Source organism: Agelaius phoeniceus, chromosome Z (assembly GCF_051311805.1).
Source record: "Agelaius phoeniceus isolate bAgePho1 chromosome Z, bAgePho1.hap1, whole genome shotgun sequence".
NCBI lineage: Eukaryota > Metazoa > Chordata > Aves > Passeriformes > Icteridae > Agelaius > Agelaius phoeniceus.
The window spans coordinates 3323278-3337626 of NC_135303.1; positions in this window are offsets into that span (position 1 = coordinate 3323278).

A 14349-nucleotide genomic window follows, 5' to 3' on the forward strand; every position below is an offset into this window, starting at 1 on the left:
TTCTCTGACTGTAACAATAATAGAAGATCAACAGTTTAAAAGTGCACTGGGACGTTAATTTTTCACTGATGTGAAGTCTAATAACTAAAATATTCCTCATATAAATACACATGTGTAAAATAAACAGATGGACTAACAGACCCCAGCAGCATACTCCAAATTTTTATACAAGAATGTTTACACATGTACATTAAGCACATTAAAATGCTGTAAGGAATATTTGGGGATGAAAAAAACCCCAATTCTGTGGTCAGATGTCTGTTTATACTAAATGAATAAGCCAATTAAACTACTTTCTAAAAAGTGTATTTTTTCTTGCTAATAAACTTTATTTCAAAGAGGGATTGCAGCATTGGGTTTATTGTTTTGGTTTGACTAATGGTTAGTTTAAAGGGTCTAAGTTTTAACAAAATTCAGTAACTACTTTATACTGTCACCATTACAACACTGTTTAGCCTGATTTTCCAACAAAGTCCAGCCATGGAAGAGAAATATTTGGCTCTGTTAAGCTGCAATGAATGTAGAGATGAAGAAAGAATAAGTACAAATACAGTGGTAGCTTAACACTTAGCTAATTTTGCAGGCAGATAAACCTTGGAGTGAGGCTGAAAAATCACTCTGGAAAATTTTGGCTTTTCTAAATTATTTTTTTTTTCTGATTTCTTACTATTGTCTTCTAGTAATTTTCAGTCATACTACCTGCTGTGTAAACACACACCAGGTGTATGGGGCTCCAGCTGGTAGCTCTTGTAATCACTGAACTATAATCATCAATACACAAATTTAGTTGCAGCAGTCCTTTTCTGCTTCATGCTTTTTTGAAAACACAGAATTTGAAAAGAGAAAAAAAAAAAAAGTGCTGGAGTTGTTTCCTGCAACAGCAGAACAAAAAAAAAAAAGAAATTTTAAAATTCATTCCTTTTAACATTGAAATTAATTATCAGCTGATGAAATGAGTCCTGTATGAGCATTACCTGGTTTTGAGTGGCTTTTTGAGCCTCACAGGGAGGTGGCATTTGCTCTGTATCATTTCATATTTCACCTGCTCCTGATTCAGCTGCTACTGCTTTACTTTATATTTAAGATTACTCCCATAGTCAGAAAATACTCCATTACTCAGAAAAGCACTTTATGTGTGAGAAGTTCAGTTAGAAATGAGAAAATAATAGCAGGGGGTTTTTTGAAGGGCAACCCTGTGATGCCAACGAATGCAAACACAAATCCAGATGTTTTGGCAGGCCAATATGAGGAAAATCTCTTTGGTCTTCATTTACATTTTAAAGCAAATATTTTACCAGGAGAAAGTGAAGAATGTTGACATTCCACCACTTAGACCCTAGTCAAAGCCATGTTCCCAATGCCAAAATGTCAACATTTGTTGCAGTTTGCTTCACATTAACATGCTATAAACACATCTGGCATATTTCTTTCTCTTTTTTCCCCCTTTTCCCCCTCACTGTCTGTTGTAGATAGGAAAGAGGGAAGGCAAGATAATTGTCATTTCTCTCAGACAGCCATCAGCACTTCAGCTGTTCTGAAAAAAGAATAGAACCCAAACAAAGCATCCCAAAAAGCAGAAGGCAGCCATCTCAGGTGCACATCTTGTGCACAGAGATCCATATTTATTACCTGTAATCTACAATACTTACATCCCTTTCAGAATATATATTTACTTATTACAATTCCCGTTCTTTATTAGGGTTTTTAAATCCTAGGGCACCTATAATAATTGTTACAGATTACAGGCAAGTTAATTTTATCTGTTTCCATCTGCCTGGTTTATGTTGAGCTGAGTTTATTTCATGGCTGGACTGCATCTCCAAAGCTCTCAGGGAAACACTTTGATTTTGGCCCAATTCCTCTTCAGCCATTCCCCTTTTCCAGGCACATCCAGTAGCAAATTAAGTCCTTTTTCTCCACCCACATCTTTTCTGTTTTGGAGAGCATTTGGCCTTTCTGCCTTGCCCTGATTCTGCAGCTTTTTTCTGAACAAAAGATTTTGTCACTGATTCTTCCTCCTGGTCAGAAGGGGGAAAAAAGAAATTTACAGCTCCAGGAGCCATGAAGTGCAGACACAAGGCTTGGTGTCCTTGTCCAGCTTTTCATTGTGAATTTATTATGAATTTCATCATTTCATTATTAATTTGTCTACATTGCCCCTTATAATCTGACTGCCTGAAGAACCACTTAATAATATCAGTGTTCCTGATATTTCATCCTTCCATTTGCCAACAGAAGTAGAAAAAGTCCCAAAGAATCCACAATTATATTTATATTAATTATTGTGAATTATTGGCTTTTGTCTTTTTCCAACTGCATGAAATCTCTGCAGGAAGAAAAGGAGATCCAGCTGTGGCAGTCAGACTTATTTATAGCATTCTAGAAATAGAAAGTGCAGTGGGAAATATTTAAATTTTTAAATTTTTCTCCTTCGAAATTACATTAACACTTATTTTGCTTTGTGTGTCCGTGCTTTTTAAAAAAAAGTACAATATAAGCTACTCTCTCACATGCAGGAATTTCTGTGGGAACTAACACAAAAACCTCCCAAAAACACACCACCAAAAAAACCCAACCAAAACCAAGCCAAAAACAAAAAACCAAAAAACAAAGCACAAAATTAAACAACAACAACAACAACCAAACACCAAACCACTCAAAAAAAAAAAAAAAAAAATTAAAAATAATCACACCATACCAAAGGCAGCATTTTTAGTTTCATTTTCTGGTTTGGCCTAGAAGACAATTGTGTCAATGATGAGTGGTAAAAGCAGACAGAGGATCTCCAGTGAAAAGAATTAAAGATTTTTTTTTTAAGATTAAAGATTTTTTAAGATTAAAGAATTTTTTTCCCCTTAAATACAAACAGTCTGGATGCTGAAGGATGATGTGTCCCATCCAACAAATTCCCAGTTTACTTTGGAATTTCACACTGTACCGAAATTATGCAGTGGTAGGGTGTTTTCAAGTGGAGGTAAATTTCCATAGAAGTATTTATAAATTTTTGTTACTTGAGGACTCCAAAACTACAACCACAGCACCTGGGAAGGTCACAGGCTCATTAAAAAAGGCTGAAATGTGAATTATCACTTCTGCCCAGAGTGCAAAAGTGGTAATTCACATGATCACTTTTGAAAGCACAAATCTGCATAGTGCAACATGCAAGCCAAGTCTCCATCTCCAAAATTCTCGCTGGATTCATTAAGATTTCACAAAGGAAATTGAAATTCAACCGCAATTCCTTTTTTTTTTTTCTTTTTATTTCCTCCCCTTTCTCACATTCCCTCGTTTGCCATTGCTAGCAGAAGGACAGGAAATTTTGAGAGCTTTTTTTAAAATTGTATTTGATATAACTATTGCTATTTTCTTATTCCATTGGTAACGTTCACAAAGTATTTTTTATCTGCAGGATTTTATCAAGGTCTTAGCAAACTCGACATTTAAAAGCTCAAGAACCTGCCTCAAACCTTGAGCTCTTTGTCTTCTAGAAGAAAGCAAAGTCAGGCTTCCCCCACTTCCCTATAAATGTTTTTCAAAGTTTCAAGTGTGATTGTTTTCCAAATACGGATTGTGCCTTTAATTCCCATCTTGTAGTTAAATACAACAAAGCAAAATCACTTAAAAGTTCTAGAGGTATAGAATAAAACCTCTCCCACTTCTGTAACAGCAGACATCTGCATTTAACATTTTGAAATTCATGCGCCTGCTTTTGAGTTTCAGACCAAATGCAGCATCCTGTATCTTGCACCACTAAAGAACAGGACTTATTTTGTGGTCACATTATTATTTTAAGTATTGAAACTGTAAATTTGTAAAGATACCGTTTCTGAACTCATAGCTTGCTAAATTCAAGTGTAGCCCTAAAAAAGTTTAGTACATTTCATTCTGGAGTTTCTTTTCTTTTTCCTTGTGGAGCCTACATCAGATCAAGGAGACAAAAGGCTTGATCTCTCTGAAGATTTCTGACAGTTTTGTGAAGAATTCACAGCTTGGATGGCATTTTATTGACATCTGTCCTACACAAGTTTCATCACAATTTTCTGTAATTCTTGGAGAGATATGTTAAATATATCTGCTTAGCAGAATGGCTACACTGGCCCTTTGTTTGCAATTTTTCCCTCTCTCGGGTTCTTGTTTTTGACTGCAACAGGAATAGAAGTGAAATGCAGGAAGAGCTGTCCCTGCCAGCCAGGCTGTTTTGGGAAAGGATCTTTTGAAGCCATCCACTAGAACCTCTCAGAAGTTTATTGATGAGTTTATTTGAGAAGTTTACTGATGTTTACCCAATAAGACACACACACTTTCCATGGCCCCAGCCCCAGACATGGCAATGAATTCTCCTCACAACTCCTGAAAGTGTCTTGGATTCTTTTAATCCATTATTCCATCCCAAAACCACCACCACTGCCCCCTCCCGCCCCAGTTTTTTTTTTTTTTTTATGTCACTTTAAGTCTTTTTGATCAATAAAGGGTTCAGTTATTTTTCCTATCCTCTCCAAACAAGAAAAACAAAGCAGAAGAATAAGAAGGTATCTCTGGAACGTCTATCCCACTGGATCCTTTCTTTTTCCTTGGAAGAACAAATGTAACAAATGGATGAAATTTACATCATCTTTACATTAATCGTAGGGTGGGGGTTTTGTACTTTTCACTGGTCTTTCCTTGCCATTGCTTCTGGGAAAAAAAAAAAAAAAAAATTACCTTTTCCTCAAATACATCTCAAGTACTGCTTCATTCCAGAGCTGGTTAAATTCTCTGGGGCACAAAATGCAGGCCCAAGTTTTGAAATGTTCCTGTGGTGTGATTTGGACTCAAGACCACAAGGTTTAGACTTTGTCCTCCCTGATGCAGCTTCTGCTACTTCTTTTTACTATTTCCTCCATCCCAGATCTTTATTTTTTGAGCATTTTTGCTTCCTAGTGTTTTTCACCGTCTTTTCCCAGGAACTTCCCTGATGGAAGCATTTCCCAATTTTCATTCTGCTGTGGAAATCAGCCTGCTTCCTGCTGGAGTGACACCATTATCCGATGCATATGAAACATTCAGGAAGAAGTTTGGATTGGTGCATCTGCTCCAGATGCAAACAGAGGTTTTGTCTCAGTATTCTTTTGTATTCCTGCTTTAGTCACAAACTGAGCAATGTCCTTAACTTGTCCTTAGATGCTGTTTTTAAACACACAAAGTAGTGTGTGTTTAAAACAGCCATTTCCTCTGTTGCTAAGTTAAAAATATTCAAGATGCCCCGATCCTGAAGGAATGCAGAGAGCAGTAGGGTTCTCCCATTTAGCTATGAGCAAATCTGGGAAGGAACATGATAAATCTGTGCCCTGCTCAAAAAAAACAAAGGGCAGAATTTGTACATTTGTAGTTTTCTCTGTGTGTTCTAACAGTTTAAATAAATGTGGCATTTTCTCTTCTGCTGCCACAAAAGAAGCTCTATTGAAAAAAAGCTCTAAAAAAAAAGCAAAACAAACAAAAACACCAGAAACCCAAGCCACACTTCTAGAATTTTGTTCCAAAAAAACAAAAAAAGTGATTTTTTTTTTTTCCCCCTTTTGTGAACAGAAAATTGAAAGATCACAGCATCCTGAAGGCCAGCACAGCAAACCAGACTAATTCTGACACCAGTCCTGTTTGCAACTACTTCAGCAGTTTTGGCAGCCAAATGTGGGGCCAGCCTGGAGCGTGAGGAAACCCAGCCAGGCAGACAGCCACGGTCCCACACACCAGTCCTGGAAAAAAGCATTCCAGGGCTTGGCATCTGTGCTCTGGTGCTTGGGAAGCACAGCCCAGCACTGGCCACACGTGTGCTGGCTTCTGCAGCAGAGAAAGAAAAGGAAAGCAGGGAACGTGCCATAGCCCATTCCCTTCTTCTAGGAAAAGCAGCATTCTCTGGGAAGTCAAAAGTGAGGCTGCGCATATTTTGTCTAAGCAACAGAAGGACTTTTGCTTCTTATTTACCTCCAGAAGTTTTGCTCTCTGTTTCTGCTCAAACTGTTTTCACCCACTGTTATTTACAGGGCATTATCCCACAAAGCTTCTCAGTTATCCCAAGTCATTCACGGGGAATTAGGATGGAAATCCATACCTGACAACCCACAGCATGCAGAGAGCATTCCAAATCCCCCATCCCGTGCCATTGAAAGGATTCTGACTTCCCCCCCCCCCCTTTTTTTTTTTTTTTGTTTTGTTTTGTTTGGTTGGTTGGGGTTTTTTTTGCCTGCATATGGGCCAAAGATGATTCCATTACATGATGAGCTCTTGGGAAGACAGGAATTGTTGTACTTCTTCAGACTCAGGAGGGTTCCAGTGTTTGGGCTGAGCTGGGTCTGAGCTTCCCCCCACCAAAGGAATGACCAGGAAGACATCCTGGCCACGAATTGACAAAAATACATCCTAACACAAACTGCAATCTGTGATTTCTAGATTGGCTGGGATCAGAAGCTGCACAATTGTAGGGTACAGTAGGAATTCCAAGTGTTTCAGATACCCTTAGGGAGGCTGTTGCCTCCTTGGTGATCCCTCACTCATGGATAAACTGCTGGGCTCACCCAGGAATGCACAGGCATGATGATGACTTCTAGAGAAAAACTGTCCTCATCTTTTTTGGGTTACAGCTGCTGGCTGGACCTGTGAGGAACACCAAGGGCAGGTGATTTTGCCAAAACCAGTGTGATCCCAGAGAAACAGAGACGCCACACACTTCTGAGAGTCAGCCTATGAAATCTGGAGATGAATTTGGTGATTTTGTGAGACCAGTCCATGAAATCTGACCATTTCCTGGAGATGAATGTGCTGGTTTCATGAAGATTATTTCTAGCTGTTTTATTGTTTCAATAACATTCAACCCTTACTTCGTTTTCCCAGTGCTCTCCAGAGAACCAGTGCTGGAAATTTCCAGCAAAGTATTGGAAAACCTGTAATTGCTAACTTTAGACCAGTTTCCTCATTTTCATAGACTTAGCTGATTAAAGCATGCCACTGCCACGCATGGTCAGCTGCATGCCTCTGCCAGTTACTCCACTGTGGGCTGCACACCAGATTTTCAGGACTTTAATTAATAATGCACTATTAATATGGAATTTCATCCTCATCAAGGCTGTTTTCATTGAATTTATGGACTCTGAAATCTTATTCTGCGTATTTCTCATTGCCTGAGATCCCCAAACACTGAAGATATGACATGAAATTCCCATCACAAAACCAGGATATAATTCATCCATAATTTCATGTGTTCCATTGAACCCTTTATGCCACAACAAGTGGAGTTCTAGTCTTGTAAATGAACTTTCAGAAATGAAAAATAAAAAAAACAACCAAAAACAAGAAGATAGATCTTTACACATTTTCAAGAAAAATTATCAACCTGCTCAATTTCCAGAGGTCTTCTTTCTCACAATGGCACTTGAAGTGGCTCTGAATTTGTTTCATGCAAAAGCAGGAATAGGGATTTTTTTAAGTTTCCTTCCTGAATATGAATTTATAGTCTTTTAACATTGGAGGTGTCCTGGGATATAAAGTGGATCTCCCACCTGAAAAAACAATGTATTTTTAATTACATAGAAGTAGCTGGGGATTTTGAAACCTTTGCTTTAGTCTGCTAAATGTTGAAAACATTAATTTTTAGAATTCATTAGTGGAGAGTGCTAAGTAGAGGCTCTCAGGATCTATTATACTAAAGAAAGTTCACTTTTCTGCTAGAGGACAGGTATGAGTTATTCTGCCATTTATATTTCAAGCAAATGCTGATAAACTTTTATCAGAAATAGGTGAGGAGGAGATCTATCATTTCAATTTTAGTGCACTAAATTTTATACCAGGTGTACTCTGAAGCAGAAATGGCTGCATGTGAAGAATAATGCTAACAGTCCTAAATTTATGACTATTGATGACAACATTGGTGACGATTTTGTGGTTTTGTAAGTGATAAATATTTGGTGGGAGGTGGTCACATGAACCCTGAAAATTGCCCCCCACCTCAGCCTTGCACCACTAACACTGACAACCTGCAAAATTTAAATTTCTCTTGACTGATAAGAGATGCCTTTTAACAAGATAACACTCACTGGCATGAGTGATCACCCCCCAAGTTATTTTGCCTATTTTAATTGAAATATCTTTAATATTTTGACTGCTACATGCAATAACAAGTGTAAAACACTGTCTGTCCTCAATAAATCATCACTTCAGGATCTCCTGTCAAATAAACTGTGAACCAACAATTCTGGCAGATGTCTGGCACCTTTTCCCTAACTTCCCAAAAGTCAGCCTAGGTAGGGAGAGCCTCTGCACATATTTGAGAGCTATAAATTAATTTTACATGTGTCTATAAAAGCAAAATGTGTAAACAGAGCAGGTCAGCAAAGGCAGCACAAGAAACCAGTGTAAGTTGAGTGAGTGACAATTGTGGGGTACAAAATCACATTCTGATAATTTTCACAGAGGTTTTTATGCTAACAGCTGGATTTGGCAGCCAGGTTGAAGAATTGGCCCTTAAAGTTTACAATAATCAAGTTTCTGGAAGTGTCAATTGTGGTGAAGGTGATACCCATACAAGCTGTCTTTCCAGCCTTACAGTCACTAACAATATACAGGAAAATCCTCACATCCAAAGTTCCCTATAGGATAGGTTAGTATTTCATTGCCTTTAACAAATCCAACGTTAAAAGGCTATACATTCAGCTTGAGGAAAGACATTAAAAAAAAAATCACCATTCCTACCTTTGCAGGAAACAAATTCAGAGCCGCTTAAAGAATTTACAGAACTTCCTGAAGTTTATTTCAACTCACATTTCTCTGCTTCACCCTACCACAGCATTCTTGCACATAACTTCCAAATTCAACATCCAATTATGTGCAGAGGGGATAAAGTCATGCTCACAAACACCACCCCTGCCCACCTGTTTTGCCATGATCATTTATTTTCTTCATGTTGGTCATAAACAAGGCACTGTTTCTTCAGATTTCTGCAGCAAGATCAGTTCCCATGAAGAAAGTGAGACTCAGCCTGTGGCTTATTGGAGAATTACAGCATAGGCTTCACTTTTTGTTGCTTTCAAGTTTTGAATAATTATTCCAGCATTTTCTTGGTAGGAAGAAAGAAAATTAAAATGATTTTTTTTTTAACAGATGAAACCAAATATTTTCAGTAGTATTAATTTACACATATATGTATATATAAAAATATAAAAAAATATAAAATATAAATATAAATATAAATATAAATATAAATATAAATATAAATATAAATATAAATATAAATATAAATATATATATTTCTGGGCTTGCTTAGTTTACAAATTCCAGGTTTATTTATTAAATCCTGGAATATTTTATCAAAAGGAATATGGACTTACAGGACTGTTAGTGATGGGATTTGTTGCTTGTGTGATAACAGAAGGAATGGGTAGTGCTGTGTTATGCAGTTTGATATGTTTGCTATAGCATGTCTCAACTAGGCAGTTTAACTTTAAATCACATTTTTTTGGGGGGGTTGATTTTTATCACAGGGGTTTACGTTTTTAAAGACACAGTATTGCATTACTTTAACTTCAAGAGAACACAAGTAAGTAAACCAATAAATAATGAAATAAATTGTAGGTTGATGGTAAACTCTTTTCAGCTGCCAATTGAAAGCTCTACCAGTCCTTATCACTGTGCTGTATAAGTAATCTGAATGCCAGAATCAACTTGCTTGCAAAGACAGGCTAAATGCCACGAATAATTTGTTTATTTGCTTCTGACAAAATGATTTCCCTGACTCCACATCCTATATTGTATCAAATTCAGGTTATGTGACCCTGCTTTGTAAGAATCTTGCAGATGTCCCTCTTGGGATGAAGAGATTCCCTTTTGCTGGCCTGTGGAACCAACCCTCACAGATGAGGATGTGCAAAATCTTTATATATCTCTGCCTTCTTCTTTTTCCTCTTCTGGGAAGTATCTGCAAAGCATCTTTTTCCCCCCTCTCATCCCCACAGCTCTGGAATTTTAAGAAGCTATGCATAAAGCGCACAATGAATCCACCTGATCCTTACCAGCATCTCTTCTGTGCAGTCCCTGATAGACAATTCCCTCCTCTCTTATGTTGATCATAATATTTTGTGATCAAGAAATTCAATGTTCATCCCATGCTTGCAGAAAACAGCCCCAATGCATGAACAAAACCCCTAGATGTCAGTACAATAACACACACAAAAAAAAAGAGCAGCAGCTGCAAATAGCAACAGATTTGTTTTAAAGTAAAGATGGTCTTGAATGACACTCAAGGAACTTGATAAAGAGATTTCAATCTATGGTTTAGGGAGAAAAAGGAAATATTTTTCTTCACATTCACATGTGTTTTCCTCTAGGTTGTGTGCCAGTGGAAGTCAGTGGAGAACATGGCTTGGTTTTAGCTTCTGCTCTGGAAAGCTCTAGCATGGAAGTTTCATTTTGTGCAAAGAACCTTCTGGGCTATGTAAGAATAGCCACATTTTATGTCAGGTTTGGGTGTTTTAGTTCTCCTGGGCCAGGTCCTTCTGAAAAATATTCCTGTTACATATATAAAACCATATTTGTTCACTTGCACACCTATAAAAATACAAATATATGCTCTTTTCCTTAACAAAGGAAGACATCTAAGAGAACAAAAATATTCCTTTTCTTTGTGTTTGCACGTTGGGATAAAACCCATCTTAATCCCAAAGTCTAGTTTTTTAAATTGTGGGGAAAATCAATACATGTAATAGATAAATAAATATACAGGTATGAAATCTATGTGAATATCTATGTGTGAAACAAATATGATGCTTGAATTAGCAGAGATCTGTTTTTCTCTGCGTGCAAGACACATATGCAATCTGTGAAATGTTCTACCGTAGGCTGAAGGGGAAAGGGGTGTAACCAGCATTTCCTTTCCAGTCTGAAAATTTACAGGACTGCAGCAGGACATCTGTATGGAATTAGCATGGCTTCTGCCCCTCAGAAATTAAGATTCACGTGTCTGCAAACTGAGACTTCTAACCTCGAGTCCAGGTTTGCTTTACCTAATAATAACATCAGGACTGATTGCACCTTAGGATGTAATAGTTAGAAAGAGTGAAATTAAGTTTTTGAGGAAGTAAAAATAAAAGCAGGCGGTTTCATGTTGTTTTAAAGTCTTTGAATCTTTAGATATTTTTAGATGTGTGTAAGGGGTTGTGTGCAGCAGCCTATACACCAAACCCTATCCCTATATTTTCAAGCAATATTTGGGAGCTGAGTTCGGGAGCTTCAACTGTACTCAAAAAATTCCTTCTTTCTGGAAAGCCACGTAACAAATATCTCTGCCAGTTTTCTTACGGAATTTGCACTGGTGCATGACCTATTATTTTTTCCTTCCTATAGTCTATAGGAAGGGCATGCTGTACATAATATTTCATAATTACAACATGCTGGCCTAGATCTGCTGAAATACATTAATGCAAACTTTGAATTGTTCTTAGTGTATGTAGTTCCATCACAGATGTTTTAAACATTCCATAATGATATTATAACATATATTATACGCGAGAATTTTATACAAGATATTGAATGGATTTTATTTCTCTGTTTGAACAGTGAGATGGGACCAACTGTGGTCCCTTGCCTGAACCATTCTGGGATTCCATGAACTCAGCATTTGCACAGCTCTTACTGTCCTGGTTTGGGGTAAATTTGGGAGAAAACCTCCAGAAAGCAAACCCACACAGCCTCTCTCCCCAACTGGTTCAGGAAAGATTCCTTGGAGAGAAGTGAGAATTTCCTGTCACAGACATATTTTATGGAAAATCCTTTCGTTAGGATTTTTTCTCCTGAGAAGCTGAGAGGCCTCAGAAACTAAATGTAAACAATAATTATCTGCTGCTGTGGAATGCAACAGGTGCATCTATGATTGGTCTCATGTGGTTGTTTTTCATTAATGGCCAGTCACAGTCCAGCTGTCTCGGACTCTCTGGTCAGTCACAAGATTTTATTATCATTCCATTCCCTTTTTGCTAGCCTTCTGATGAAATCCCTTCTTCTATTCTTTTAGTACAGTTTTAATATAACATTTAAATACAATTCACGTCATAAAATAACAAATCAGCCTTCTGAAACGTGGAGTCAAAATTCTCATCTCTTCCCTCATCCTGGGACCCCTGCAAGCATCACCACAAAGCCCCCACATGTCTCAATGGGATTAATGTGCACTGTGCACCAGTATTGACCAAAGCTTTGTATTCTTGTGGTTCCAGTGTGCCAGCCCAACAAATCCACACAATCCAGAAAACACGGTTTTCCCCTAGCCTCTACCTGGCTGGAGGCAGGGCCCCTCCAAGCCTGGTTATCCTTCTTTCCTTGGAAATATGTCTTGGAGGTTCCTTCAAGGGGACCGGACATGTCATCATCATCATCATCATCATCATCATCATCATCATCATCATCATACCTGGCAGCTCCTTCATTTTGATGACAGATTTCAGACCTTAAAGTAGGATTTGCTTGGTGGTAGTTAAGATGCCTAAATTAGCAACAATTCGCTTCTGTTTGCTGTCACTTAAAAAAAAAAAAAGGAAAAATCAGTAGAGTGGTCCACCCTACTTCTCCTATGCTAAAAAAAAAAAATCCCAAATTATAATGAGGTCTTACAGGCAGAACACACAAAAATCACTTCTGGAATGACGTGCTAAAATATCTTGCCTTGCTTACATTTTTATTTGTGTCACAAAGGTAAAGAATTAGACATTCCAAGCTGGGTAATCCTTTTGTAGCTGAAGCTTTGCATCATTGATAGATCTTTTTTGTAATTGCATGGAACAGCTCCCTCATGACATCTTGCAACACTTTTTTTGCTTTTTTCAATTTATCTTGTGTCTTAAGTACCTTTCTCTTCTGTTTTTTAAGCCCCACTTAATGTTTTGGTCCTTTTCAATATGCCTCAGGCAACATATACATTTTTTTCCTTCTACAGTGAAAGCATCGCTTTGAAACCACTACTAAAATATTTTTGAATTTTATAAATTATAAAACTGAAACTGTGGAATAATTTTTCTATTTGTTGCATATGCAAGGGACTTTATGTTGAATAATATATTCACTTATAGAGGTATGTAAATGAATTAATGAAAAAATGTTATATCAAAATTGCTTCGTAAATGGCTGTAATACCCTTCATATGCATTGAAGTTTTACAAATAAGCACACAGAGAGGGGAGATGATAACTCTTTACTTATTTCTTTTTTAGAGAATAAACTTAGAGTGGGAGCAAATTAGTTTTAGCTCTTCTTCTTACTAGTTTCTATTTTTTGTTTTCTGAATTATGGGCATATACCAAATCAGTGCCTATATTTAAAGGGTGGGAGAAAAGGAAGTTAGACCAACTAATCTCATTTCCTGGCCTGAAATAATGCTGAAAATTGAAATAATTCAAGTTTCTATGTGAAAACAAGAACATCAAAGCTAATCAAAAGATACTCATCCGAAGGAGGGAAGGGACAGGCAGAGAATGAAGCAGACAGGCTGAATAATAAAAAAATAAAAAAATATGTTGATCACCTAATCTCAGCAATGCTTTTGAAACAGTCTCAAATTACATCTTCTTAGCAAGAAAAAAATCACAGTCTAGAATAAAGTATTTCATTTTATATTATTTATTCTATTTCCAGATTAATGACGATCTGGAGATAGCACAATTACATTGGAGGACAGGATTAGAAATCAAAATGATTGGTCAGATATATGGTCAGGAATACTATACAAATGGTAAAAAGAAAAGAAAGCACAGGTAAAAATCAACCAAACAAGCAAAAAGGGGATGCAGCTCAATCCTTCTTTGCAGTGAAACCACTGTGATCTACAGCAGATCACCTACAGCTGTGCAGAATTCCTGTGCTTGAGGTACAGGTTAAATGGTCAATTTTACTTTTGCTTTAGAGCGGAGAGGTTTAATCAAATGAGTTTCCAAGGTCTTTTCCAAAAATGCTTTTAAAATAGATCTATGGTGAAGATACCAGAGATATCAAAAAATATTAACAAATTAGATTTAACAAATATTTAACAAATGAAGTGTGGGCACTCACTGAACATGCAGACGTGTGAATTCAGTCCAGTGTGGAAAAGGGAATAGCTGAAAAGAAATTATTAGTCCTGACATTGTCTTGTCACTTCTGCTTTCAATACCTGTACTGGTCTAGACAACCACCACTGGGTGCTCTTGGTGATTCAAGTAATGAAGGGCTGAGAATGCTTTTACTTGTCAAATCAATCATAATTTTCAGCACTGTAAGAAATTATTTACACCCACTGAGTCTAGTTTAGTTAGATCCTACATTAGCAAAATGATGGCCTATGTTTTTTACTCTGTTTCA